The following is a 27,639-nucleotide window of genomic DNA, read 5'->3' on the forward strand; positions in this document are numbered from 1 at the left end:
CCTTTCAATGACACACTTGTCCATGAATGAATATACTTTCCTAATTCAGAGAAAACAGAATTTTAAAAAAAAATCACCAAATCAATCGGCTGGAAAGGATTTCATGAAGCACTTTCTAGATAATAAATCACAGCACAGTAAGACCTCACATATATATGACTAAACATCTTGAGCAGCTTCCAAATTCTTGCCCATCCCATCTGCCACAGGGAAGTAAGTGAACTAGAATGGGAAATTTAGCAAATGTTATGGACAGGCTATTCAAAAACCATTCACATATACCTTTCTTCCTGCTCTATTATAGATGCTGTTAAAGCTAAGGATTTGAACTCCTGGCTTTTACCATGACTAGAGGTGGCCATGTGATATACTTCTGACCAATAATATGTAGGTAAAGTCACTAGGGAGGGCATCCCTTCTCAATAAAAAGATGGCCTCTTTGGGAGGAGTGTTCTTGCCTCTCATTATTTGTTAATCTTCTCCTGCCAGAAGTGTATATGTGACACTTGGAGATGCAGCAGCCATCTTACTACCATGAGTTCAAGAGTTTCCATAGAAATGGTGGAACAAGACCATTAAAAGTGGATAAAAAGCACCAAACTTGGATTTTAGTATTGGATTGTCCAATGATTGAACTTAGCCTCTATGACAATGATTATCAACAAGGGGATACTTTGCCTGCCAGGTCACATTTGGCAATGTCTGGAAACATTTCTGGTTGTCACAACTGTGTGAGGGGAAAGCTACTGGCATCAAGTGGAATAGAAACCAGGATGCTGCTAAACATTCTCCATTGCATAAGACAGCCCCAACAACAAAGAATTATCCAGCCCTGGGCTTCCCTGGTGGCGCAGTGGTTAAAAATCCACCTGCCAATGCAGGGGACATGGGTTCGATCCCTGGTCCAGGAAGATCCCACATGCCACAGAGCAACTAAGCCCGCAAGCCACAACTACTGAGCCCGTGCTCAGTTTTATCTTTAAAACTGTTTTATCTTTTAAAAAAACAGTTATAAAGACTAAGTAACAATAGCAAAAGTTGCATATTTATTAAGTGAAAAAAATCAATATACAATAGTGTAGGCATTAAATGACTACCACCATTTAAAAGGAGAAAGTGAATGTAAGTGATTGTAACAAAGCGACAACAGTAGTTGTATTGATGATTTTATGTGAATTCGTTCCTGCCTATTTTGCAAAGGTTACTCAATGTGATTATGCTATCTTTATAGTTTGAAAAATAATTTTTAAGTAATTAAAGGGAAGAAGATTAAAATACTCAATCAGTGTTTATTTCTCTTACATTTATGAAGTTTCTTCTTGGCCTTACAGAAACCTTAAAGGCTAAAGCAATAGTTGATGCAATTGGATACCATTTCTATTGAATCATCATGTCAGCAACATTCCTTTCTAGTTCTTTATGTCTCCCTAAATATAGAATTCTTGTAGGTCAACTCATAGATTCCTCTCCAGGGTTTTTGTGAAAACATCGGAACTACCTGCAACATTAAAGAGATGGGGTGAAAATTTGCCACCGTAAAAGTTTGTATGTGTTTTAGATTCCTGTGGCTGCTATAACCAATGACCAAAACTGGGTGGCTTAAAACAACAGAAATTCATTCTCTTACAGTTCTGGAGGCTCGAAGTTCAAACACTGACATCACTGGGCCAAAATCAAGGTGTCACAGGGCTGCACTTCCTCTGGAGGCTCCAGAGGGAAATCTTTGCCGTTTCCAGCTTCTGGTGGCTACAGGCATCTTTGGCTTGTGGCTTCTTCGCTCCAATCTGTGCCTCTGTCTTCATATGTCCTCCTCTGTGTAATTTTCAGGCCCCCTCTGCATGTCTTCTGTAAGGATACATGTGATGGCACTTAGGGACCACACAGATAATCCAGGATAATCTCCCCATCTCGAAATTCTTAACATAATCACATGTGCAAAGACCCTTTTCCCAAATAAGGTAAAGAAAAAGTTCCAGATATTAAGATCTGATATCGTTGAAAGCCAGCATTCAATTTACTAGAATATTATATAAAGAAAATATAAATCTAATTACTAATCTCATTGGATAATCTGAACTTCCATTCATACCTAGCTAGAAACTAAAATCTGGCGAGATCATCCAGTATCTAAATCCTAGGAAGGTAGAGTGAGAGTAAAGAACTTATTATCCCACTAAATGAAATAAGCATGAAATGATAAATTTGGGGGAAACTAATTTTTTTAACACATCAATGTAAAGTGTTTTTTAAATTGTGACATGACCAATAAAATTTGTTTTACCTCTATCAACATTTGAATACATAATGGCCCTTTATATCTAAAACTGGAAAGTTTAACATTGTTTTATCATATTGCAGCAACTACGAAATGTTCTGAAAACTAATTTGAGAGCTTAATCTTAATAGCACAGTTCAATAAACATAGACTGTGAAATTACTAAAAAGGCAGGACTGTACTTATTTTGAGTTGACTAAGAAGCTGAGAATATCTTAATTACCTTTCCAATTAAAAGATATTTTAGCAAAATTATGAGAGTACACAAATAATTAAAGCCCTAGAGCTTTCATTTCTTTTTCCCATTTGGTTAGTTTAATTCTTCAGATCTAATTTCAGAATAACCCCATCAAAGGTTTAGATTTTGGGGTACTTAACATATGATAACTGTTTTTACATTTCTGTTTTTGGCCAGGAACACTTCTATATCTAAACATTAATTTTCATAATACTTGAAATATATTTGATCTTGACGTTTAACAGCCTTTAATGCTACAAATTTAGTTGCAATTACAGATTCCCCCAGATATTCAAATGTTTAGCTAAAATGGGGTAAAGTGGCAAAGCAATTGCCTTAGGACACTTCTTGCTAACAGATGCACAGACTAAAATTGAGATAAAGCAGAGATACTCACACAGTTCAAAGCTTTGTGGCTTGAGGCTGAAATGCTGTGTGTAGTTCCCAGGAAAGGAGCTTGGTGGCGCCACTCTCACCGCTGCACAGTTCAAGGTATGTGTTGCATCTGTCAGGGCTACTGCAAAACAAACACTGAATGCTATTTTCACTTTTCGTCTTTTTTCGTAAAAAGGAAAATCCTCTTCGGATTTTTTTCAGTTAGCAAAAATGGATACTAATGTAGGTCTTTTGTAAAAGCAAAGTGGCTTTAAAAATCGAATACCTGTAATCATTAAAACCTACTCAATCCCTTATCAGATAAATGATTTGCAAATATCTTCTCCCATTCCATGTGTTGCCTTTTCACTCTGTTGATAGTGTCCTTTGACGCACATAAATAACATGGCACTATTTTAAGCACAACTCATTTTATCTTCATAAAAACTCTATGAGGTAGGAACTATTATTATCATCCCTATTTTACAGATAAGAATACTGAGACATAGAGGGTTTAAATAATGTGCCAACATCCCCCATGGTAATGACTGAGCTTAGATTTGAGTCTGTTATGGACTGAATGTGTCCTCCCAAAATTCGTATGTTGAAACTTTACCCCTCAATGTCATGGTATTAGGAGGTGGGGCCTTTGGGAAGTAATTAGGATTAGATAAGGTGATGAGAGTGGAGCCCTCACAAGTGGAATTTGTGCCCTTATAAGAGTCATGAGAGAGCTCGCATCCCCTCTCTGCTTTCCTCCAGGTGAGGATATAATGAGAATTTGGCAGTCTGTAACCTGGAAGAGGGCTCTCACCAGAACCAACCATGCTGGCACACTGATCTGGAACTTCCAGCCTCAGAACTTGAGAAATGAATAGTTTTGTTTATAAGCCACTCAGTCTGTGGTACTTTGTAACAGCAGCCCAAACTAAGACAGAGCCCATGGCGGGTATCCCAGAAACACTGTCACACACACACTTCTTCTTTTGGTTGTTTTCTCAAATTTGAATTCATCCTTTTTTTTAAAATTTTTTTTAAAAAATTATTTATTTTATTTTTGGCTGCGTTGGGTCTTCATTGCTGTGTTCAGGCTTTCTCTAGCTGCAGCGAGTGGGCTACTCTTCCTTGCGGTGCACAGGCTTCTCATTACGGTGGCTTCTCTTTGTTGCGGAGCACAGGCTCTAGGCACCTGGGCTTCAGTAGCTGTGGTTCGCAGGCTCTTGGGCACAGGCTCAGTAGTTGGGGCGCGTGGGCTTAGTTGCTCCGCGGCATGTGAGATCCTTCTGGACCAGGGCTCGAACCTGTGTCCCCTGCATTGGCAGGTGGATTCTTAACCACGGCGCCACCAGGAAAGCCCCCACACACACTTATAATGGACATCAGTGACCTCCTGATCACCAAATCCAGCTATCTTTTCTTAGTCCTCATTCAACTGCCTAATAATTTTTTCTCTGTCATTTAAAATCATGATCCTTTTTATGTGAAACTTTCCTTCTCTTGGCTACTACATTTTTCTTGGTTCTCCTCCTATTTCCATGAGATAGTTACATCTCCTTCTTCAGTCTTCTATGCCTTTGTTCATGCTCACAAGTTCAAAGGCCTTACTTCAGCCCCCCTCCTTGCTTGTTCTACATTCCCCAGGAACCATCTTTCTTCTGTTATGGGTTAAATTGTGTCCTCCAAAAAGATGCTGAAGTCTTAACCCCCAGTGCCTGTGAATGTGAACTTACTTGAAAATAGGGTCTTTTCAAAGGATCGAGTTAAGATGAGGTCATTTGTGCAGGTTCTAATCTAATATGACTGTGTCCTAATAAAAGGGCAACATTTGGACACAGACACAGATGTGAATAGAGGGGGAGACTATGTGAATACACAAAGAAAATACAATCTACAAGCCAAAGAACACCTGAGCTACCAGAAGCCAGGAGAGAGGGATGTAACAGATTCTCCCCTCAGGCCCTCAGAAGGAACCAACCCTGCTGATACCTTGATTTCAGACTTCTAGACTCCACAACTGTGAGATGATAAATTTCTGCTGTTTAAGCCACTTAGTTTGTGGTAATTCGTTATGGCAGCCCCAAGGCTGAACTAAACACTTTCCAAGGGCTTAGAGGCAACTATTCTGTGAACAGTCTCAAACTCACACCTCTGGTCCTAATTTTCCTTTTGAGTTCTAGGTGTATGGTATCAACAGCAACTCATGACTATGCAACCATGATCCTGCCTTTCCAGAATATTACTCTTCTCCCATCTCCCTTCTTTCTCACCTTTGGCCCCCAACTTAGCAACCTTTGTAAATGAGATATCTGTGGCCCCAGCCACCCTGGCTAAAAACCACAAAGTTACCTTTGAGTCCTCATTTTCCACCGCCTTGAAGCTGTCTCTATTTCTGTAATCCAAGAATCATGTGTGGTCCATTAGTTTGGGAGACTAGTATCAGGTTCCCAGACTTGGCAGCCATTACATCCCATGGTCAGAGCCTGATAAAAGGATTGGTGCCACTTTAGCCAAATATTGGGATGCAGACTCAAGGAATCCTTGCTGTTCTCACAGATGATATTATGACCCAGTATCTGGGCAGTGGCTTTGTTACGACCTATTTAAATACCCAAAGTTTTGCCTAGCATCTTAATATACTTAAACTTGGGGCTTTCTGCCTGAACCCCAGCCCAGAGGCTGGAGTTCTGATAGCTGCTCACAGATGTCCTTGAGATCTAAGATTCTGACTCTTGCTCAGATCTGGATTACCCATCATGGCACCTGACCACCGGCTAGAACACCACTATTATGCCACATCAGTGATTCAGGCCCAGTTTGATTGTCTAATTTAGTGCCCACTGTCCATCTTTTTTTTTAATTAGCTCAAATGTACTTAATAATTTATAGTTCACAGAGCACACAATGTATTTTCTTATTTAATCCTAACAGCCATAAAAAATCCAGAACAGTGAAAAGTTAAATAACTCACATGAGCTCCTGTAGTTAGCGTCTGTTGTGTCAATACTCAGATTTAAGCCTCCTGGCTCCAAATCCCGTGCTCTTTTCTCTTCACCACATTGCATGCTCCTGCGTTCCTGGAATCCACTGGCCAGAAAGAACTTCCTTCCTGCCTATATCAGCCCCACGGGGGCCTGTAGCTCCAGATCCCTACCTCTCCTCATCTGGCCTCGCCCCTGCTATAGATAACTGACCCGTGTTCTATCATATGCAAAGATTTGACAGATAGCTGCTTTTTTTTTTTTTTTGGCGGTATGTGGGCCTCCCACTGTTGTGGCCTCTCCTGCTGCAGAGCACAGGCCCAGCGGCCATGGCTCACGGGCCCAGCCGCTCCATGGCATGTGGGATCTTCCCGGACCGGGGCACAAACCCGTGTCCCCTGCATCGGCAGGTGGACTTTCAACCACTGCGCCACCAGGGAAGCCCCAGATAGCTGCCTTTGAAGTGACCTTAAGACTAATGATCCCCCTTCTCAAAAGGTTGAAAATGATTTAAGGAATTGCAAAACTACTTAGTACCGTAAACAAATATGCGAGCTGCCAAGTGTAAGGGAAAGATAATATTCCTATGTAGAAGACACATTTTCAGAGGAATTTTTAAAGATGATATATGAGATTCCATGCAGTGCCAGTGTAAGCTGTAGTCGTAAGAGGAAAGCACAGATACTGACTTGAATCAGTGGCCACCTAGGATGAATTTCTCTCCCCAATTTTTTGTCTACTTTTCCATTTCAAGATGATGAATGTTAATCTTTTATTAATCCTCTCTTACTCAATATTAAAAGATAGCAGGATGTCTTGTGTGTGCCAGTTTCCTGGCCTGTGAGATGCTGCGCATATGGTGAAGAACATGGGCTCTGATGCAAGACTGTCTGAGTCTTAGCCCCCCGTGATTAGCAGTGACCTTGAGCAAGTTCCTTAACCTCTCTATACCTTATTTTCCTCACTATAAAATGGAGCTATTAATAGTATACTTGCCGCAGTGTTGTTGGAAGGATTAAATAATTAATGTAAGTGAAGTGCCTACAACAGCACTTTGCCTGTGGAACTTGCTGTTTAACTATTTGCTGTTCTGTATGTACAGGAATGAGCAAGTAGCACACCCAAATCACTGGAGGAATCATTACTACTGGTTAGTCAGAGGAGATTTAAAAATGAGGACTTCAGAAAGCTCACACTATTAGTGCCATGGAATGCCTCCATCCTCTCTCTTATACAACACATGTAAATAATTAGTTTTTATAAAAGACCATCTTTTCGATCTGTTAAATATGTGCGACCCTCATAGTATTAGTTAGAAGATGCCAGCTGCCTTAGACTTAGACTGAACAAATTCTGTTGCAGAGAAAATAGTTGGTCATTAAGAAAAAAAAAAACAACATTGGCAATGGGTATAGGGTCAGAACAGCCTGCCAAACACAATTTCTTGAAAAAGATGAGATGAAGGCCCATTATAATTTGTCTCCAGTGGCCCACTTATAACTGTTAGCAAATTAAAGATCTGTGATAAGTTACATCTTCCTGTGTTTCCTTTTGTATAATCTTAAAACTTACAATCTGGGGCTTCCCTGGTGGCGCAGTGGTCGAGAGTCCGCCTGCCGATGCAGGGGACATGGGTTCGTGCCCCAGTCCGGGAAGATACCACATGCCGCGGAGCGGCTGGGCCCGTGAGCCATGGCTGCTGAGCCTGCGTGTCCGGAGCCTGTGCCTTGCAACGGGAGAGGCCACAACAGTGAGAGGCCTGCATACCGCAAAAAAAACACAAAAAAACAAAAAAAAACCCTTACAATCTGAGTTAATTGTCAAAGAAAATGATTAATCAAAACAACAATATAATTGTACCACATCTTGTGCTTCTGAGTTACTTCTTGACAAAGAAAAAACAATGTTTCCTATGATAGTGTCAGGTTATACAGATTCCTTAATAATAAAACATATACAGAATTATCCTTATTGTTAGATCTACTCACTTATCAATTGTAAAAACTGAGCCTGCAATCAGAAACATTTTAACAAACTATATTATTTCCATAGATTAAAATGTAACTTAAGAAATTAAAATATGAACACTATTTAGAGATGCAAAGTAATGTTATATATAAAAAAAAGCTGACACAATTATATCAATTATCATGTAAAAATTATATAGGTAAATTGTTAAGGAAAGGAAAGAGCCAGGAAATGTATTAAATTATCTATATTTGTAGGTATAAAGGTCTATAGTTTTTTATAATATGCCTCATATATTCACTTTTTAAACAAATCGTGACTGAAAATGAGTGTGTCACTTTTCAAAACCCTATGTAGAGTTATATTACAAGAGAAGTAACCACCATAAAATAAAGACCAGGAATAAGAAGTTATTTAAAGAGGGAAAAAAGGAGATATTGATCAAATGAAATTTCACTGTCTTGATGAATTAATTTCAAAGTTTCCTTGTGCTCTTGATCTATAGAATGTTGTGATATATCGTTACCATATGCAGCTCTCTTAACAGACCACATAGTAATGCTGGGAAAGGCCGATTAAACTAGTTCTTTTTGGATTGTTAAAAGCTAGATTGAATGTCCAGTGGTAAGACTCCTGTTCTGATAAACTCTTCTTTATCTAAATACCTGCCTTTCTCCTAATCTCATTGACTCCCCCAGCCCTGAAGATAGCAGCTGTGCCATCTGATAGAAGATAAACCCTTGTGCCTGTTTTCTACCCTTGTTGAAGAAAACCTTTGAATTTGTAACTTGGGCTGAAGATACTTATCAAACAATCTTTAGTTGCCAGGAATTCAAAAGTGGGCCATGGCGGCCACTGCTGGAATCTGGTCTCTCTGCTTCTATTTGCTAACAAAAAAAAAAAAAAAAAAAAAAGAAAAAGTATCAGCATGGAATACTTATTTAAGCAAAGTTTAGTGCACTTAACCAGAAAGATCCTGCAATACCTTCTGCAGGAATTTATTTCAACTATGTAGCAGGCCTGCTGAAGAAAAGCTGTTCAAATGTTACAGATAATGCCCTAGATCCCATTACAGTTCTAATTTCATTGAGGCTCTGGATTCTTTTAAAATAGTATGTGTTAACACAGTTTCTAACCTAACTACACAAAGTAGATTTTGCTTTTGAGAAGTCAACTCAGAGGAGACCCAAGGCCAATATAAAGTTAAACTGACATTCTAAAGTTAAACTGATCCAAACTTGTTTTAGGACTTTTTTCCCCCCAAGTTTTTAAATGCACCTCATATGACAAGAAGTGTTAAAAAAGATTAGCTTTTTAACATTCATTTCCATTAAAGAGATTTTTTTTTTTTTTTTTTTTTTTTTTTTGCGTTACGCGGGCCTCTCACTGTTGGGGCCTCTCCCGTTGCGGAGCACAGGCTCTGGAACCGCAGGCTCAGCAGCCATGGCTCACGGGCCCAGCCGCTCCGTGGCATGTGGGATCCTCCCGGACCGGGACACGAACCCGTGTCCCCTGCATCGGCAGGCGGACTCTCAACCACTGCGCCACCAGGGAAGCCCAAGATTTTTTTTTTTTTAAAGGTTTCATTTCCATGTTCCAAAGACCCAAAGATCCTGGAGTTAGAATGTTTTTACCCTCAGTTAGGCCAGTGTACCCAGTGGGGAATTATTTTCAGCGATGTTTCTTCCCCAAATTTTGCTTTTGCCTGCAATTTGTCTCCCTAGGCTACCGTCCTGCTCTCCCCTCCTTCATCATATCTAAGCTCCCTTGGTTGGGACATCAAACTAACCTGACTAATAAATAAATCCATGTTGATATCTGAAAGGACCCCAAGAAATACAAATTCAACTGGGCTCTTTCTAAACTTAGTAACTTCTCCCCCGTACTGCTGAATAATTGTACCGCTTTCCTCCAATAAGAACTTCCCATATTGGCAGTCAGTGAGTCATTTATTTTTGGTTCACTTGTGACCAGCTACATTTATTATTTATTTTTCTCCCCAGCATCTTAAAACTCTTGGTCTCCTTCCTCTATTAATATTCAGCCAACATTTACTGAGCACCAAACATGATGCAAAGTGTTGAGGGCTGAATAATTCAGAAATGATAGCCAAACAGCCTAGAGTATAAATAATGAATACGTAAATAGGAACGTTTCATGAAGGCAAGAACCACGTCTGGTTGTCTTTTTGGCTTCTTCAAGGGCCCACAGTTTCCAGATTATGAGCACCTGTTTTAGACTCATTTAAAAATTAGTTTGTGTAAGATGGCGTACTAGGAGGACGTGGAATTCGTGTCTCCTCACAACTAGGGCACCTACCAGGCACCGGTCAGGGACCACAGACACCTAAGGGGACGGCAGGAACCCCCAGAGACCAGGGAGGACATGGGGCGTGGGGAGAGTGAAGGGGGAGGAGAAGTGGAGGGGGGACAGGACTGGCGCCCCTGAGGGGCGGCTGGGGGAGGGGAAGGGATCCCACGCCCGAAGGGGGAAACTGGGGAACCATCGGGCGGGCAGAGGATCAAAAGGGAGTGTGGCCAGGTTTCCGCTGCCCACATGGGCCCCCAGGGACCTGCTGAGATCCCGGGCCTGATCCTCTGCCCACCTAAGCCCCCTCCAGCCACGTGGGTCCTGAGGGAGGGAAGGGCAAGCAAAAGTAAAGGCTGGGGCTTCCCTGGTGGTGCAGTGGTTGAGAGTCCGCCTGCCGATGCAGGGGACACGGGTTCGTGTCCCGGTCTGGGAGGATCCCGCGTGCTGCGGAGTGGCTGGGCCCATGAGCCATGGCCGCTGAGCCTGCGCGTCCGGAGCCTGTGCTCCGCAACGGGAGAGGCCACAGCAGTGAGAGGCCCGCGTACCGGAAAAAAAAAAAATGTAAAGGCTGGACCTCCAGGACCGGCACCCCTGAGGGGTGGCTGGGGGAGGGGACGAGTTCCTACACCCAGGGGGACCCACCCACGGTTAGGGGTCCAGTGGCGACAGGGGAGACCCTGGGGGAGATGGTGGGGGAGGGACGTGGAGAAATGGAAGGGAACGGGGCCAGTGCTTTCCCTGTCCACGTAGGCACTGGGAAGCCTGTTGGGCTCCTGCGCCTAATCCTCTGCCTTTGGAGCCTCCCTCCTGCTGTGCAGAGCCCAAGCCCCACCCCTACACCCCCACCCAGCACCCTACCTCTACACTTGGAGACCCTCTCCAACAAGCTGGGCCTGAACCACACCCACACACCCTCACTCAGGGCACTACCTCCAAACTCCAGAACTCCACCCTCCAGAAGACCTCCTTCCGAGGTGCTGCCACTCCCCTTCGGCACAGGTCCCAAGCAGAGGCCCCACCCCATGCTTGAACGTCACCACTCCCACCCCACCCTAAACCCCGCCCCTACCTAAACTCTGCACGGAAGCCAAGGATTTTTTTTTTTCTTTTCTTTTTTCCTCTTTTAGATTGGGGTTCTGTTTTACCTTGTTAATTCATTGTTGATTATTTTATATTTTTATTTTTCTTAATCTTTTATTTTCCTAATTTTATTTTATTTTTTATACTTTGTTAGTGTTCTCTCCTTTTGGCTTGTTCCCCCCCCAATTTTTTTTTCTTTTTTCTGTTGCAGTTTTATTTTACATTGTTGCAGTTGTTTCCATTATACTTTTATTTTCCCTAATATAATATATTTTTAATCTTTCTACTTTTATTTTGTTTTTTATTCTTTGATATTGTACCACTCCTTTTTCTCTTTCTTCCTTCTTTTTTTTTTTTTTTTTTTTTTTAACCGCACCACGAAGCTTGTGGGATCTTGGTTCCCAGGCTGGAGGTCGTGCCCTAGCTCCTGTGGTGGAGACCCGAGCCCAAACACTGGACTAACAGAGAACCTCAGACCCCAGGAAATATCAATTGGAGTGAGGCCTCCCGGAGGTCCTCAGCTCAGCACCAAGACCAGCTCTATCCAACTGCCTGAAAACTCCAGTGCTGGAAGTCCCACACCAAACAACCAGTAAGACAGGAATATAGCACCACCCAGTAAAAAAAAAAAAAAGAAACGACAAAAAAATTTGTAACAGACAAAGGAGCAAGGCTAAAACCTACAAGACCAAATAAATGAAAATGAAATAGGCAAACTACCTGAAAAAGAATTCAGAGTAATGATAGTAAAGATGATCCAAAATCTCGAAAACAGAATGGAGAAAATACAATAAACATGGAGCAAGGATCTAGAAGAACTAAAGAGCAAACAAACAGTGATGAACAACACAATTACTGGAAACTAAAAATACTCTAGAAGGAATCAATAACAGAATAACTGAGGCAGAAGAATGGATAAGTGAGCTGGAAGATAAAATGGTGGAAATAACTGACAGGGAGTAGAATAAAGACAAAAGAATGAAAAAAACTGAGGACAGTCTCAGAGAGCTCTGGGACAACATTAGACCCACCAACATCGAATTATAGGGGTCGCAGAAGAAGAAGAGAAAAAGAAAGGGTCTGAGAAAATATTTGAAGAAATTGTAGTCAAAAACTTACCTAACATGGGAAAGGAAATAGTCAATCAAGTCCAGGAAGCACAGAGAGTACAGTACAGGATAAACACAGAGAAACATGCTGACACATATTAATCAAAATATCAAAAATTAACTACAAAGAAAAAATATTGAAAGCAGCAAGGAAAAAGCAACAAATGACATAAAAAGGAATCCCCATAAAGTTAACAGCTGATTTTTCAGCAGAAACTCAAAGCCAGAAGGGAGTGGCAGGGCATATTTAAAGTGATGAAAGTGAAAAACCTACAACCAAGATTACTCTACCCAGGAAGGATCTCATTCAGATTTGATGGAGAAATTAAAACCTTTACAGATAAACAAAAGTTAAGAGAATTCACCACTACAAAACCAGCTTTACAACAAATGCTGAAGGAACATCTCTAGGCAGGGAACACAAGAGAAGGAAAAGACCTACAATAACAAACACAAAACAATAAAGAAAATGGTAACAGGAACATACATATCGATAATTACCTTAAATGTAAATGGTTAAATGCTCCAACCAGAAGACACAGATTGGCTAAATGGATACAAAAACAAGACCCGTACATATGTTGTCTACAAGAGGCCTAGGGACACATACAGACTGAAGGTGAGGGGATGGAAAAAGATATTCCATGCAAATGTAAATCAAAAGAAAGCTGGAGTGGCAATTCTCATATCAGACAAAATAAACTTTAAAACAAAGACTATTACAAGAGACAAAGAAGGACACTACATAATGATCAAAGGATCAATCCAAGAAGAAGATTTAACAATTGTAAATATTTATGCACCCAACATAGGGGCACCTCAATACACAAGGCAAATACTAAGAGCCATAAAAGGGGAAATCAACAGTAACATAATCATAGTAGGCGACTTTAACACCCCACTTTCACCAATGGACAGATCATCCAAAATGAAAATAAATAAGGAAACACAAGCTTTAAATGACACATTAAACAAGATGGACTTAATTGATATTTATAGGACATTCCATCCAAAAATAACAGAATACACTTTCTTCTCAAGTGCTCATGGAACATCCTCCAGGACAGACCATATCTTGGGTCACAAATCAAGCCTTGGTAAATTGAATCGTATCAAGTATCTTTTCTGACCACAATGCTATGGAAATAGACATCAATTACTGGAAGAAAACTGTAAAAACTAAAAACACATGGAGGCTAAACAATACACTACTAAATAACCAAGAGATCACTGAAGAAATCAAAGAGGAAAGCAAAAAAATACCTAAAAACAAATGACAATGAAAACACGACGACTGAAAACCTATGGGATGCAGCAAAGGCAATTCTAAGAGCGAAATTTATAGCAATACAGTCCTACCTCAAGAAACAAGAAACATCTCAAATAAACAACCTAATCTTACACCTAAAGCAATTAAAGAAAGAAGAACAAAAAATACCCAAAGTTAGCAGAAGGAAAGAAATCATAAAGATCAGATCAGAAATAAATGAAATGAAGGAAAGGATGGCAAAGATCAATAAAACTAAAAGCTGGTACTTTGAGAAGATAAAATTGATAAACCATTAGCCAGACTAATCAAGAAAAAAAGGGAGAAGACTCAAATCAACAGAATTAGGAATGAAAAAGGAGAAGTAACAAGTGACGCTGCAAAAATACAAAGGATCATGAGAGGATACTACAAGCAACTATATGCCAATAAAATGGACAACCTGGAAGAAATACAAAATATAAACAGACCAATCACAAGCACTGAAATTGAAGCTGTGATTAAACATCTTCCAACAAACAAAAGCCCAGGACCAGATGGCTTCACAGGCGAATTCTATGAAACATTTAGAGAAGAGCTAACACCTATCCTTCTCAAACTTTTCCAAAATACAGCAGAGGGAGGAACAATTCTAAACTATTCTACGAGGCCACCATCACCCTGATACCAAAACCAGACATAGGCCAATAACTCGGATGAACATAGGTACAAAAATCCTCAACAGAGTACTAGTAAAGAGAATCCAACAGCACATTAAAAGGATCATACACCATGATCAAGTGGGGTTTATCCCAGGAATGCAAGGATTCTTCAATATACGCAAATCAATCAATGTGATACACCATATTAACAAATTGAAGGATAAAAACCATATTATAATCTCAATAGATGCAGAAAAAGCTTTCGACCAAATTCAACACCTGTTTATTATAAAAACTCTCCAAAATGTAGGCACAGACGGAACCTACCTCAACATAATAAAGGCCATATATGACAAACCCACAGCAAACATCATTCTCAATGGTGAAAAACTGAAACCATTTCCCCTAAAATAAGACAAGGTTGCCCACTCTCACCACTATTATTCAACATAGATTTGGAAGTTTTAGCCATGGCAGTCAGAGAAGAAAATGAAATAAAACAATCCAAATCAGAAAAGAAGTAGTGTAACTGTCACTGTTTGCAGATGACATGACACTATACGTAGAGAATCCTAAAGATGCTACCACCAAACTACTAGAGCTAATCAATGAATTTGTTAGAGCAGCAGGATTAAAAAATTAATGCACAGAAATCTCCTGCATTCCTATACACTAATGATGAAAACTCTGAAAGAGAAATTAAGAACACAATCCCATTTACCACTGCAACAAAAAGAATAAAATACCTAGGAATAAACCTACCTAAGGAGACAAAAGACCTGTATGCAGAAAACTATAAGACACTGATGAAAGAAATTAAAGATGATACAAACAGATGGAGAGATATACCATGTTCCTGGATTGGAAGAAGCAACATTCTGAAAATGACTCTACTACCCAAAGCAATCTACAGATTCAGTGCAATCCCTATCAAATTACCACTGGCATTTGTCACAGAATTAGAACAAAAAATTCCACAATTTGTATGGAAACACAAAAGACCCCAAATAGACAAAACAATCTTGAGAAAGAAAAACGGAACTGGAGGAATCAGGCTCCCTGACTTCAGACTCTACTACAAAGCTACAGTAATCCAGACAGTATGGTACTGGCACAAAAACAGAAATATAGATCAATGGAACAGGATAGAAAGCCCAGAGATAAAGCCACACACATATGGTCACCTTATCTTTGATAAAGGAGGCAAGAGTATACAGTGGAGAAAAGACAGCCTCTCCAGTACGTGGTGCTGGGAAAACTGGACAGCTACATGTAAAAGAGTGAAATTAGAACACTTCCTAACACTATACACAAAAATAAACTCAAAATGGGTTAAAGATTTAAATGTAAGGCCAGCCACTATAAAACTCTTAGACAAAAACATAGGCAGAACACTCTATGACATAAATCACAGCAAGATCCTTTTTAAACCACCTTCTAGAGGAATGTAAATAAAAACAAAAATAAAGAAATGGGACCTAATGAAACTTAAAAGCTTTTGTGCAGCAAAGGAAACCATAAGATGAAAAGACAACCCTCAGAATGGGAGAAAATATTTGGAAATGAAGCAACTGACAAAGGATTAATCTCCAAAATATACAAGCAGCTCATGCAGCTCAATATTAAAAAAACAAACAGCCCAATCTAAAAATGGGCTGAAGACCTAAATAGACATTTCTCCAAAGAAGATACACAGATTGCCAGCAAACACAGGAAAGGATGCTCAACATCACTAATCATTAGAGAAATGCAAATCAAAACTACAATGAGGTATCACCTCACACCAGTCAGAATGGCCATCATCCAAAAATCTACAAACGATAAATGCTGGAGAGGGTGTGGAGAAAAGGGAACCCTCTTGCCCTGTTGGTGGGAATGTAAATTGGTATAGCCACTATGGAGAACAGTATGGAGGTTCCTTAAAAAACTAAAAATAGAACTACCATATGACCCAGCAATCCCACTACGTACACCCTGAGAAAACCATAATTCAAAAAGAGACATGTATCACAATGTTCACTGCAGCACTGTTTATAGTAGCCAGGACATGGAAGCAATGTAAGTGTCCATCAGTGACAGATGAACGGATAAAGAATGTGTGGCACATATATACAATGGAATATTACTCAGCCATAAAAAGAAATGAAATTGAGTTATTTGTAGTGAGGTGGATGGACCTAGAGTCTGTCATACAGAGTGAAGTAAGTCAGAAAGAGAAAAACAAATACCATATGCTAACACATATATATGGAATCCAAAAATAAAACATGGTTCTGAAGAACGTAGGGGCAGGACAGGAATAAAGACACAGACGTAGAGAATGGACTTGAGGTCTCGGGGAGGAGGAAGGGTAAGCTGGGATGAAGTAAGAGAGTAGCACTGACATAGATACACTACCAAATGTAAAATAGATAGCTAGTGGGAAGCAGCTGCATGGCACAGGGAGATCAGTTCAGTGCTTTGTGAACACCTAGAGGGGTGGAATAGGGGGGGTGGAATAGGGAGGGTGGGAGGGAGACGCAAGAAGGAGGGGATATGGGGATGTACGTATGCATATAGCTGATTCCCTTTGTTATACAGCCGAAACTGTATAACACAACACTGTAAAGCAATTATAGTCCAATAAAGATGTTTAAAAAAAAATAGTTTGTGTTTCCAGGGAGGGGGCCAATATGAAGTTGGAGGAGGGGGGTGTACAAACTATTGGGTGTAAGATAGGCTCAGTGATGTACTGTACAACACAGAGTGTATAACCAATATTTTGCAATAACTGTAAATGGAAAGCAATCTTTAAAAACTGTATATAAATGAAAAAATCTTTTAATAAATAAAAAAAATTAGTGTGTAATCCCTGCAATGGGAAGATGAAATGAGTCCATAATGTCCTCTTTACAAAGTTGGAAGAAAACCAGGTTTGGAACGTTGCTATAATCCATAGATAATCAAATCTCTATTTCTAAATTTCAGGGATGTCAAAATCAAAATAGTAATCAAGGTGAAACTACTTTGCTAACCAGGAAAAGAATACAAAGTAGTGAATAACCATTTAAAAATATCTAATGAGGGCTTCCCTGGTGGCGCAGTGGTTGAGAGTCTGCCTGCCAATGCAGGGGACACGGGTTCGTGCCCCAGCTCGGGAGGATCCCACATGCCGTGGAGCGGCTGGGCCCGTGAGCCATGGCCACCGAGCCTGCACGTCCGGAGCCTGTGCTCCGCAACGGGAGAGGCCACAACAGTGAGAGGCCCGCGTACGGCAAAAAAAAAAAAAAAAAAAAAAAAAAAAAATATATATATATATATATATATATATATAATGAAATTTATTTCTGTTTTACTATTTTTCCCTTAGAAATCAGATTGACTAGGTCTAAAAGGTAGAAAAGTTTCCAAGGAGAAGTCAGAAAATTGTTTACATTTTACCTTCCTGACAGGACCTTCATTGAATCACTGCCATTTATTTTACACTAAAAGTTGTTCATTTCCCTAACTCTTTCTGCATTTAGTAAAATTATTTAATTCTAAGTGGCACACTTCAGAGTCTGTGTCACTCTCATTTAAACCGCACTCTGCTCCCCGGATGTGGTAGGTAAGGAAAATGGCAGAACCAGGTATTGCCTCAGTCACTAGCTTTCAAACAAGTGACAGCTGACTGGTAGTTTGAATGGCAGCTCCTCTCACTCCACTTCCCTCCTCAGACCTGAAGCCTTAGCCATGAAGGTCATGGGGACGTTGGATGTGATAGTGAGCCTGCGGGACCAGAAAGAAACAAGGACTGTAAACCATGGACACCCCTTGGGGAAGCCGACCCTGAGGACAAACAGCGTATTTATATTTTTATGCCCAAATGTGTTCACTTTATTTTACTATAGCCTGAAACTCTGCCAGTTTGAAATTCACTAGAATTAAGGAATAGACACTTCTAAAAGTGAAAACATTTAACTCTCTTGGAGGGTTAAATTTAATACCTATCATAGGAATATACTATTTGCCAAATCTGGGCCAAGACCTGCAGGTCGTAGAGGAAGGTATCAGTGAAGATGAAGAAAACACAATCCCTAACCACCTGAAACCAGTCTGGCAGGAAGAAAAGGTATATAAACAGATAGTTACACCACAATGTGTTATATGTCATAATAAATAATACATTATAGGGACTTCCCTGGTGGTGTAGTGGTTCAGAATCCACCTGCTAATGCAGGGGACACAGGTTTGAGCCCCACTCTGGGAAGATCCCACATGCCGCAGAGCAACTAAGCCCATACACCACAGCTACTGAAGCCCGCGTACCTAGAGCCCGTGCTCCTCAACAAGAGAAGCCACTGAAATGAGAAGCCCGCACACCGCAACGAAGAGTAGCCCCGCTCGCCGCAACTAGAGAAAGCCCGCACACAGCAACGAAGACCCAACACAAACCAAATATAAATAAATAAATAAATAAATTTAAAAATATATATATACGTTATAGGTTTTTTTATAAAGCGATTTCTCAAGGTATTAGCAAAGGCTTCACTGTGAGTGTGACTTTAGAGCCGGGCCTTGGAGGGTCAACTGAAGTTCCATATCAGGGAAGAGGGGTCAAAGAATTACAGAGAGAGTGGTCTGCACGAGGGCAAAAGGGCAAAAAACTGCCCTGCTTGGCAATGAGGAAACAATTGGCCTGGCTACAGGGTGTGTAGTGCACGTGAGAATCACAGAACTGATGGGAGATGACAGCCAGGTGGCCAAGGACTTAACAGCTTGCTTTAAAAGATTAAATAATTTATTTTAGTCAAAGGAAAGATAGGGAAATGTTGGAACTGGGATGACAGGTCCAGATTTGTATTTTCTAGAGAATACTCTGGCAACAGCACTTCTTGGTGAATCCATTTAATTTTTCTTAAGAACTATCTGGAAAGCTGTACCTGGGAAATGGGAAGGCAGGAAGGAAAATTTAGACACATCAGAGCATGGGATACTTTGGCCTAGTATCGTCCTGCAGGGGATTTAGAACAAAACAGGAGTTCAGGGTGCGTGCATGAGGGAGATGGAACAGGAGGCAGAAAGAGAATTTTAGCAAATGTGAAGTTAAACACGGCTGTTTTTCCTTAATATTTATTTATGGCTGCGTCGGGTCTTAGTTGTGGCACGTGGGCTCTTCGTGCGGCGTGCAGGCTTCTCTCTAGCTGTGGCGCATGGGCTCCAGAGCGTGAGGGCTCTCGTTGTGGCGTGTGGGCTTAGTTGCCCCGCAGCATGTGGGATCTTAGTTCCCCAGATCGAACCCACATCCCCTGAATTGGAAAGCAGATTCTTAACCACTGGACCACCAGGGAAATCTCAAAACACGGATTGTTTTAAAGCAGGGTTGGCAAACTATGGCCTGTGGGCCAAATCCAGCCTTCTGTCTACTTTGTCCAACACAGCTAAGAATGTTTCTATATTTTTAAATGGTTGGAGGGAAAAAAAAAACCTCAGAAGAAGTATAATATTTGTGACAAGTGAAAATTATATAAAATTCAAATTTCAGTATCTGTTAGTAAAGTGTTACTATAACACAGCTATGCTCATATGTTTATGTATCATCCTTGGCTGCTTTCACACCACAGCAGCAGAGGTGCATACTTGTGACAGGGACTGTATGGCCTGAAAAGCCTAAAATATTTACTGTCTGGCCCTTTAGAGAAAAGGTGGCAGGGATGTCCAAAGAAAGCTATAAGTCTAGACACTGGGAAGCCAGCCCTCTGCCTTCGTCCTGCTGTTGGGTTCCGGAAGGTATGTGGGACCCGAAAGTAATGTAAACGTATGTGCCCCCAGTGGTGCTGCATAGTCTTTGCAAAGACTGCGGGATTTGCTACACTGGTCTATTCAGGCCTTCGGGGTATACCTCTCTCTCTGACAAACCCCATCCCTACTCCCCAGTTTCCTGCACCAGAGGTCCACGACCCAGAATCCATAACTTTGAGTGCAACTATTAGCATTTATGATTCAGCTATCTTTAAATAAAGTTTACAAAAGGATTTGATGGGCTAGTTTGGGAATTTATGAAAATGCGCTCCAAGCTGCAGACACTGATGTGAAAACGAACTTCTAAGTACAGCCTCTTTGTAAATTGTGGACCTGTATGTACATAGTGGCTTAGAGTATCGTGGAATTTTCATTCATGTGGTTGAGCCTAAGTCGATGTGACTTAATAGTGTTAAGGCTCATAAACGATGACTACGATGACTAGGGCCTGGAAGCACGCCAGTAAAGGTTTCCTGATTACTCCATGCTGACTACTTCAGATTATTGTTGGAAAGCTAGTGAATGAGGCAGACAGGATGTAACACTAGAGATTAGTTTTATGAATTAGAATTTATCACTGATTTCAAGTTATGTCTGGAAGAAAAGCTACTGGGGTGGGGATTAATTAAGGTACAGATTAGTTCATAGGACTTAAACCTAAATGCCTTTATTGATAAAAATTTATAAAGAACTACTCTGCAAAAACATTTCTAGCTTTTACGCTTAAAAGCATGAAATGTTTTACAGAATTGTTTTTTAATCCATTGTAGAAACACTTTATAGAGTGCTTATGAGGTGCCTAAAGCCATGGCTGGTCCTGGTGATACAAAAATAGGTAAAACATGGTCCCCTTCCTCAAAAAAAAACAAGTACTCTTACAGAGAGAAAACCAGAAGAGAAAAGCAAAATTAATCAATTCATTCATTCATAGATAAAATGAAAGTACTGTTCAGTTTTGACACAAAGGGAGTAGTCATTTCAAGATAAACATGCTAATGTCTATAAAGCATCTGGACTTTCTTAGCAGAAAGACTAAACAAATACAAAATTATCAAAGACCAAGTCAATCTTTATTTTTAATTCTAGTCACAGTAGAGGAAAAAAGACTTAGGTGGTACCTTTTGGTCATTGATCCTGAAGTTGGAAAGGGCAATTACAGTCATCAGAATCTGAGGGGGATTGGACCCACCACAGATACCAGAATCCACGGATGCTTGAGTCCTGTATTTGCCCTCGGTATCCACAGACTCCAAATCTATGGATCCATCCAACTGCAGATCCAGATCATAAATATTACATGATCTGCGGTTGGTTGAATCCACGGATATGGAACCCCAAAGATACTGAGGGCCTGTATGTTTATTGAAAAAACTGAGTATAAGTTGCACCCACGCAGTTCAAACCCATGTTGTTCAAGGGTCAGCTGTATTATTCAAGATAAGCTACCACATGCCAGTGATCAGAATCCTGACTTAGTTAAATCTGTATCCCCAGAAGTTAATACCATGCAATATATACAAAAAGGGCTTACTACGTTTGTTGAATAAATGTTTTACTACTTTATTGTCAACCCAAATTTTGAATGTGTTTGTAAAATATAATTCTGAAACTGGTTTTAGGAAATTCTAGCCTATGGTCATAATAAGAGTATTTTGGCTGCATTAAGTTACAAAGCAGGGCTTCCCTGGTGGCTCAGGGGTTAAGAATCCATGTGCCAATGCAGGGGACGAGGGTTTGAGCCCTGGTCCGGGAAGATCCCACATGCCACAGAGCAACTAAGCCCGTGCACCACAACTACTGAGCCTGCGCTCTAGAGCTCGCGAGCCACAACTACTGAGCCTGCACACCACAACTACTGAAGCCCGCATGCCTAGAGCCCGTTCTCTGCAAAAAGAAGCCACTGCAATGAGAAGCCCGCACACCGCAAGGAAGAGTAGCCCCCACTCGCCACAACTAGAGGAAGCGTGCGCGCAGGAATGAGGACCCAACACAGCCAAAAATAAATTAAAAAAAAAAAAGTTACAAAACAGTGTGAGGTGAGAAGTTTGCCCCCTGGCAATTATTAACCTCCTGTACTGAGCAAGGCAAAAGGAAGAAAGTTCCCAAACTCAACCCATCATTTGAATTTATTATTCTGTACCACCTTGATAAGGATAATGGGACTTTCTGAGACTCTTGTGAAAAGAAACTGCTTTAAAATATCCAGCATGAGCATAATTAACTCTTCGTTAAACTATAACAGTCATAATAATAAATTCTAATAGGTGTAATGTAATATGATATCATAATGTCATATACAATGGGAAGATTAGATATGTAATATTTTTAATGTGCTTACACAGTGTCTGGGACATAACGATTGCTTAGAATGTAATATTTTATTGTTATCCACACTTACTTGCACAATGGTACAAATAAACTATATTTTCTGAAACTTGGGATTAATTGCATAAATTTTCATTCAGCAATAGATTACTTGAATTAAATCTGCCCTTGTTGGTTTCATTTTTATTTACTCATTCATTCATAACGTATTCATTAAAAAAACATTCATTCAAGCAAACATTTAGTGAGCTTAATCAATGTTGTCTTCCCTTATATTGTTAGGGCTGGACTAAACATTCAAATATATCTTGATCCCTACTCTCAAGGAGATCACAGTCTACTAGGGAAGCCAGACAAACAAATCAAAGATTAAGCTGTCTGCCATGATATAGGTATGCTTGTGTACGGTGAGGTAGAGCTTCCAGTCCACAATTCAGTGTTAATAAAGAGGCAGTGCTTGGGCACAAATTTTAAGAAATTAGTAAAGTTTAGCAAAGTAATGGAGGTAGGAGCCAGAATCATTCCAGGGAAAACATGACATTTTTAAAAATGCAATTGTTTTTTTTTCTGAAGCAACGGATACATGTTGGGTGTCTATTTGGCTTCCTAAAAACCTGATTTAGAGACAAGGATTCATTGTATCAGTGGGGTGATCCCAGGAGACACTGGGAGGACCCTGGGAAAGTAAGCTGGGAAAGGAGAGGCAGCCACAAAGGTTACTTTATCAAGTCTGTTACCACTGTGGTAAATACAGATAAATGGAAATCAGTTACACTGGGGAATTCTGGGAGTTGATATAGGACACAGGCCTTAAGAGTTATCTAACAAGAGGAAGGAAGTTGGACTACTCATTCATGCATCAGTTTTTGATATTTGTTGACTGAGGACAGCTAGAGGAGAAAGACGTCAGGCAGTTGGAAATCACTCTCACTAAAATGGTAAGGCCTTGGGATAGGGTGGCGGGGGGGGGATCTCAAACACTACTTGCTGGCTTTGGCAGACCTAGAAATTAGACTGATGGGCAAGGATGGACGATTAAGAGGTTTTCATATAGTGCCTGTGAACTTGAACTTTCTCTTTAACATTATAAAAGCTTTTGAAACGTTTTTAAAAAGAGGTAAGGGAAATAAGTTTTGTTTTATAAAGTTGGCTTCTGCTAACTCTTTGAAAGATGGACCAGAAGGGGCTAGGCTAATTTAGAAGCTACTGCAGTTTTCACAAAAATCATGCTGGCTTGGAGAAGATGGCGGAAGAGTAAGATGTGGAGAAGACCTTCCTCCCCACAGATACATCAGAAATACATCTACATGTGGAACAACTCCTACAGAACACCTACTGAACGTTGGCAGAAGACCTCAGACCTTCCAAAAGGCAAGAAACTCCCCACGTACCTGGGTAGGGCAAAAGAAAAAAGAATAAACAGAGACAAAAGAATAGGGACGGGACCTGCACCAGTGGGAGGGAGCCGTGAAGGAGGAAAGGTTTCCACACTAGGAATTCCCTTCGCGGGCGGAGACTGCGGGTGGCGGAAGGGGGAAGCTTTGGAGCCACGGAGGAGAGCGCAGCAACAGGGGTGCGGAGGGCAAAGCAGAGCGATTCTCGCACAGAGGATCAGAGCCGACCAGCACTCACCAGCCCGAGAGGCTTGTCTGCTCACCCGCCGGGGTGGGCGGGGCTGGGAGCTGAGGCTCCAGCTTCGGTCGGAGCGCAGGGAGAGGACTGGGGTTGGCAGCGTGAACACGGCCTGCAGGGGTTAGTGCACCACGGCTAGCCGGGAGGGAGTCCGGGAAAAGGTCTGGAACTGCCGAAGAGGCAAGAGACTTTTTCTTCCCTCTTTGTTTCCTGGTGCGCGAGGAGAGGGGATTCAGAGCGCCGCTTAAAGGAGCTCCAGAGACGGGCACGAGCCGTAGCTATCCGCGTGGACCCAAGAGACGGGCGTGAGATGCTAAGGCTGCTGCTGCTGCCACCAAGAAGCCTGTGTGTGAGCGCAGGGCACTGTCCACACCTCCCCTCCCGAGAGCCTGTGCAGCCCGCCACTGCCAGGGTCCCGGGATCCAGGGACAACTTACCCGGGAGAACACACGGAGCGCCTCAGGCTGCTGCAACGTCACGCCGGCCTCTGGCGCCGCAGGCTCGCCCCACACTCCGTACCCCTCCCTCCTCCCGGATTGAGTGAGCCAGAGCCCCCGAAGCAGCTGCTCCTTTAACCCCGTCCTGTCTGAGCGAAGAAGAGATGCCTTCAGGCGACCTACACGCAGAGGCGGGGCCAAATCCAAAGCTGAACCCTGGGAGCTGTGCAAACAAAGAAGAGAAAGGGAAATCTCTCCCAGCAGCCTCAGGAGCAGCGGATTAAATCTCCACAATCAACCTGATGTACCCTGCATATATGGAATACCTGAATAGACAACGAATCATCCCAAATTGAGGAGGTGGACTTTGGAAGCAACGATATATATAGTTTTTTCTTTTTTTCTCTTTTTCTGAGTGTGTATGTGTATGCTTCTGTGTGTGATTTCGTCTATATAGCTTTGCTTTTACCATTTGTCCTAGGGTTCTATCTGTTTTGTTTGTTTTTTTAGTATGGTTTTCAGCACTTGTTATCATTGGTGGATTTGTTTTTTGGTTTGGTTCTTTTTTTTTAATTACTTAAAATTTTTTTTAATAATTTTTTTTATTTTAACTTTTTAATTTAATTTTACTTTATCACTTTCTTTCTTTCCTTTCTTTCTTTCCCTTCCTTCCTTCCTTCCTTCCTTCCTTTTTAATTTCCTCCCTTTTATTCTGAGCTGTGTGGATGACAGGCTCTTGGTGCTCCAGACAGGCGTCAGGGCTGTGCCTCTGAGGTGGTAGAACCAAGTTCAGGACATTGGTACACCAGAGACCTCCAAGCTCCACTTAATATCAAACAGCGAAAATCTCCCAGAGATCTCCATCTCAAGGCCAAGACCCAGTTCCACTCAAGGACCAGTAAGCTACAGTGCTGTACACCCTATGCCTAACAACTAGCAAGACAGGAACACAACCCCACCCGTTAGCAGAGAGGCTGCCTAAAATCATAACAAGGTCACAGACACCCCAAAACACACCACCAGATGTGGACCTGCCCACCGGAAACACAAGATCCAGCCTCATCCACCAGAACATAGGCACTAGTCCCCTCCAACAGGAAGCCTACACAACCCACTGAACCAACCTTAGCCACTGGGGGCAGACACCAAAAACGGGACTACGAACCTGCAGCCTGCGAAAAGGAGACCCCAAACACAGTAATTTAAGCAAAATGAGAAGACACAGAAATATACAGCAGATGAAGGAGCAAGGTAAAAACCCACCAGACCTAACAAATGAAGAGGAAATAGGCAGTCTATCGGAAAAGAATTCAGAATAATGATAGTAAAGATGATCCCAAATCTTGGAAACAGAATGGAGAAAATAAAAGAAACGTTTAACAAGGACCTAGAAGAACTAAAGAGCAAACAATCATGAACAACACAATAAATGAAATTAAAAATTCTCTAGAAGGGATCAATAGCAGAGTAACTGAGACAGAAGAACGGGTAAGTGACCTGGAAGATAAAATAGTGGAAATAATTACTGCACAGCAGAATAAAGAAAAAAGAATGAAAAGAATTGAGGACAGCCTCAGAGACCTCTGGGACAATATTAAATGCACGAACATTCGAATTATAGGTGTCCCAGAAAAAGAAGAGAAAAAGAAAGGGACTGAGAAAATATTTGAAGGGATTATAGTTGAAAACTTCCCTAATATGGGTAAGGAAATAGTTAATCAAGTCCAGGAAACACAGAGAGTCCCATACAGGATAAATCCAAGGAGAAACACGCCAAGACACATATTGATCAAACTATCAAAACTTAAATACAAAGAAAAAATATTAAAAGCAGCAAGGGAAAAGCAACAAAAAACATAAAAGGGAATCCCCATAAGGTTAACAGCTGATCTTTCAGCACAAACTCTGCAAGCCAGAAGGGAGTGGCAGGGTATATTTAAACTGAAGAAAGGCAAAAGCCTACAACCGAGATTACTCTAGCCAGCAAGGATCACATTCAGAGTCAACGGAGAAATTAAAACGTTTAGAGGCAAGCAAAGTGAAGAGAATTCAGCACCACCAAACCTGCTTTACAACAAATGCTAAAGGAACCTCTCTAGGCAGGAAACACAAGAGAAGGAAAAGACCTACAATAACAAACCAAAAACAATTAAGAAAATGGTAGTAGGAAAATACATATCGATAATTACCTTAAATGTAAACGGATAAAATGTTCCAACCGAAAGACATAGACTGGATGAATGGATACAAAAACAAGACATATGCTGTCTACAAGAGACCCACTTCAGACCTAGGAACACAAACAGACTGAAAGTGAGGGGATGGAAAAAGATATTTGATGCAAATGGAAATCAAAAGAAAGCTGGAGAGCTTCCCTGGTGGCGCAGTGGTTGACAGTCCACCTGCCGATGCAGGGGACATGGGTTTATGACCCGGTCCGGGAAGATCCCACATGCCGCGGAGCAGCTGGGCCCATGAGCCATGGCCGCTGAGCCTGCATGTCTGGAGCCTGTGCTCTGCAACAGGAGAGGCCACAACAGTGAGAGGCCTGCATACCGCAAAAAAAAAAAAAAAAAGAAAAAAGAAAGCTGGAGTAGCAATTCTCATATCAGACAAAATAGACTTTAAAACAAAGACTATTATAAGAGACAAAGGACACTACATACTGATCAAGGGATCAATCCAAGAAGAAGATTTAACAATTATAAATATTTATGCACCCAACATAGGAGCACCTCTATACATAAAGCAAATACTAAGAGCCATAAAAGGGGAAATCGACAGTAACACAATCATAGTAGGTGACTTTAACACCCCACTTTCACCAATGGACAGATCATCCAAAATGAAAATAAATAAGGAAACACAAGCATTAAATGATACATTAAACAAGATGGACTTAATTGATATTTACAGGACATTCCATCCAAAAAAAACAGAATACACTTTCTTCTCAAGTGCTCATGGAACATTCTCCAGGATAGATCATATCTTGGGTAACAAGTCAAGCCTTGGCAAATTTAAGAAAATTGAAATCGTATCAAGTATGTTTTCTGACCACAATGCTATGAGACTAGACATGAATTACAGGAAAAGAATCTGAAAAAATACAAACACATGGAGGCTAAACAATACACTACTTAATAACCAAGAGATCACAGAAGAAATCAAAGAGGAAATCAAAAAATACCTAGAAACAAATGACAATGAAAACACGACGACCCAAAACCTATGGGATGCAGTA

General features: G+C 41.1%; 1 long non-coding RNA gene across 3 annotated transcripts in view; it reads right to left on the minus strand.

The window, feature by feature from the left end:
* Positions 1-1,132: 1,132 nt before the first annotated feature.
* LOC308617635 overlaps positions 1,133-27,639 on the minus strand; it is a 39,416-nt gene continuing 12,909 nt past the window's right edge. The window contains exons 2-4 of one of the 3 annotated variants that reach the window (XR_014015900.1): positions 7,439-8,721; positions 2,911-3,030; positions 1,133-1,845 (exon numbers count right to left, since the gene is read on the minus strand). This is a non-coding gene — a long non-coding RNA (uncharacterized lncRNA). Of the gene's footprint in view, positions 1,846-2,910; positions 3,031-5,856; positions 6,299-7,438; positions 8,722-27,639 lie in introns of those variants that run through there. The other 2 variants (XR_014015901.1, XR_014015899.1) reach the window with 2 other exon arrangements.

Source organism: Mesoplodon bidens, assembly GCF_964165515.1.
Source record: "Mesoplodon bidens genome assembly, chromosome: 5".
Taxonomy (NCBI): domain Eukaryota; kingdom Metazoa; phylum Chordata; class Mammalia; order Artiodactyla; family Ziphiidae; genus Mesoplodon; species Mesoplodon bidens.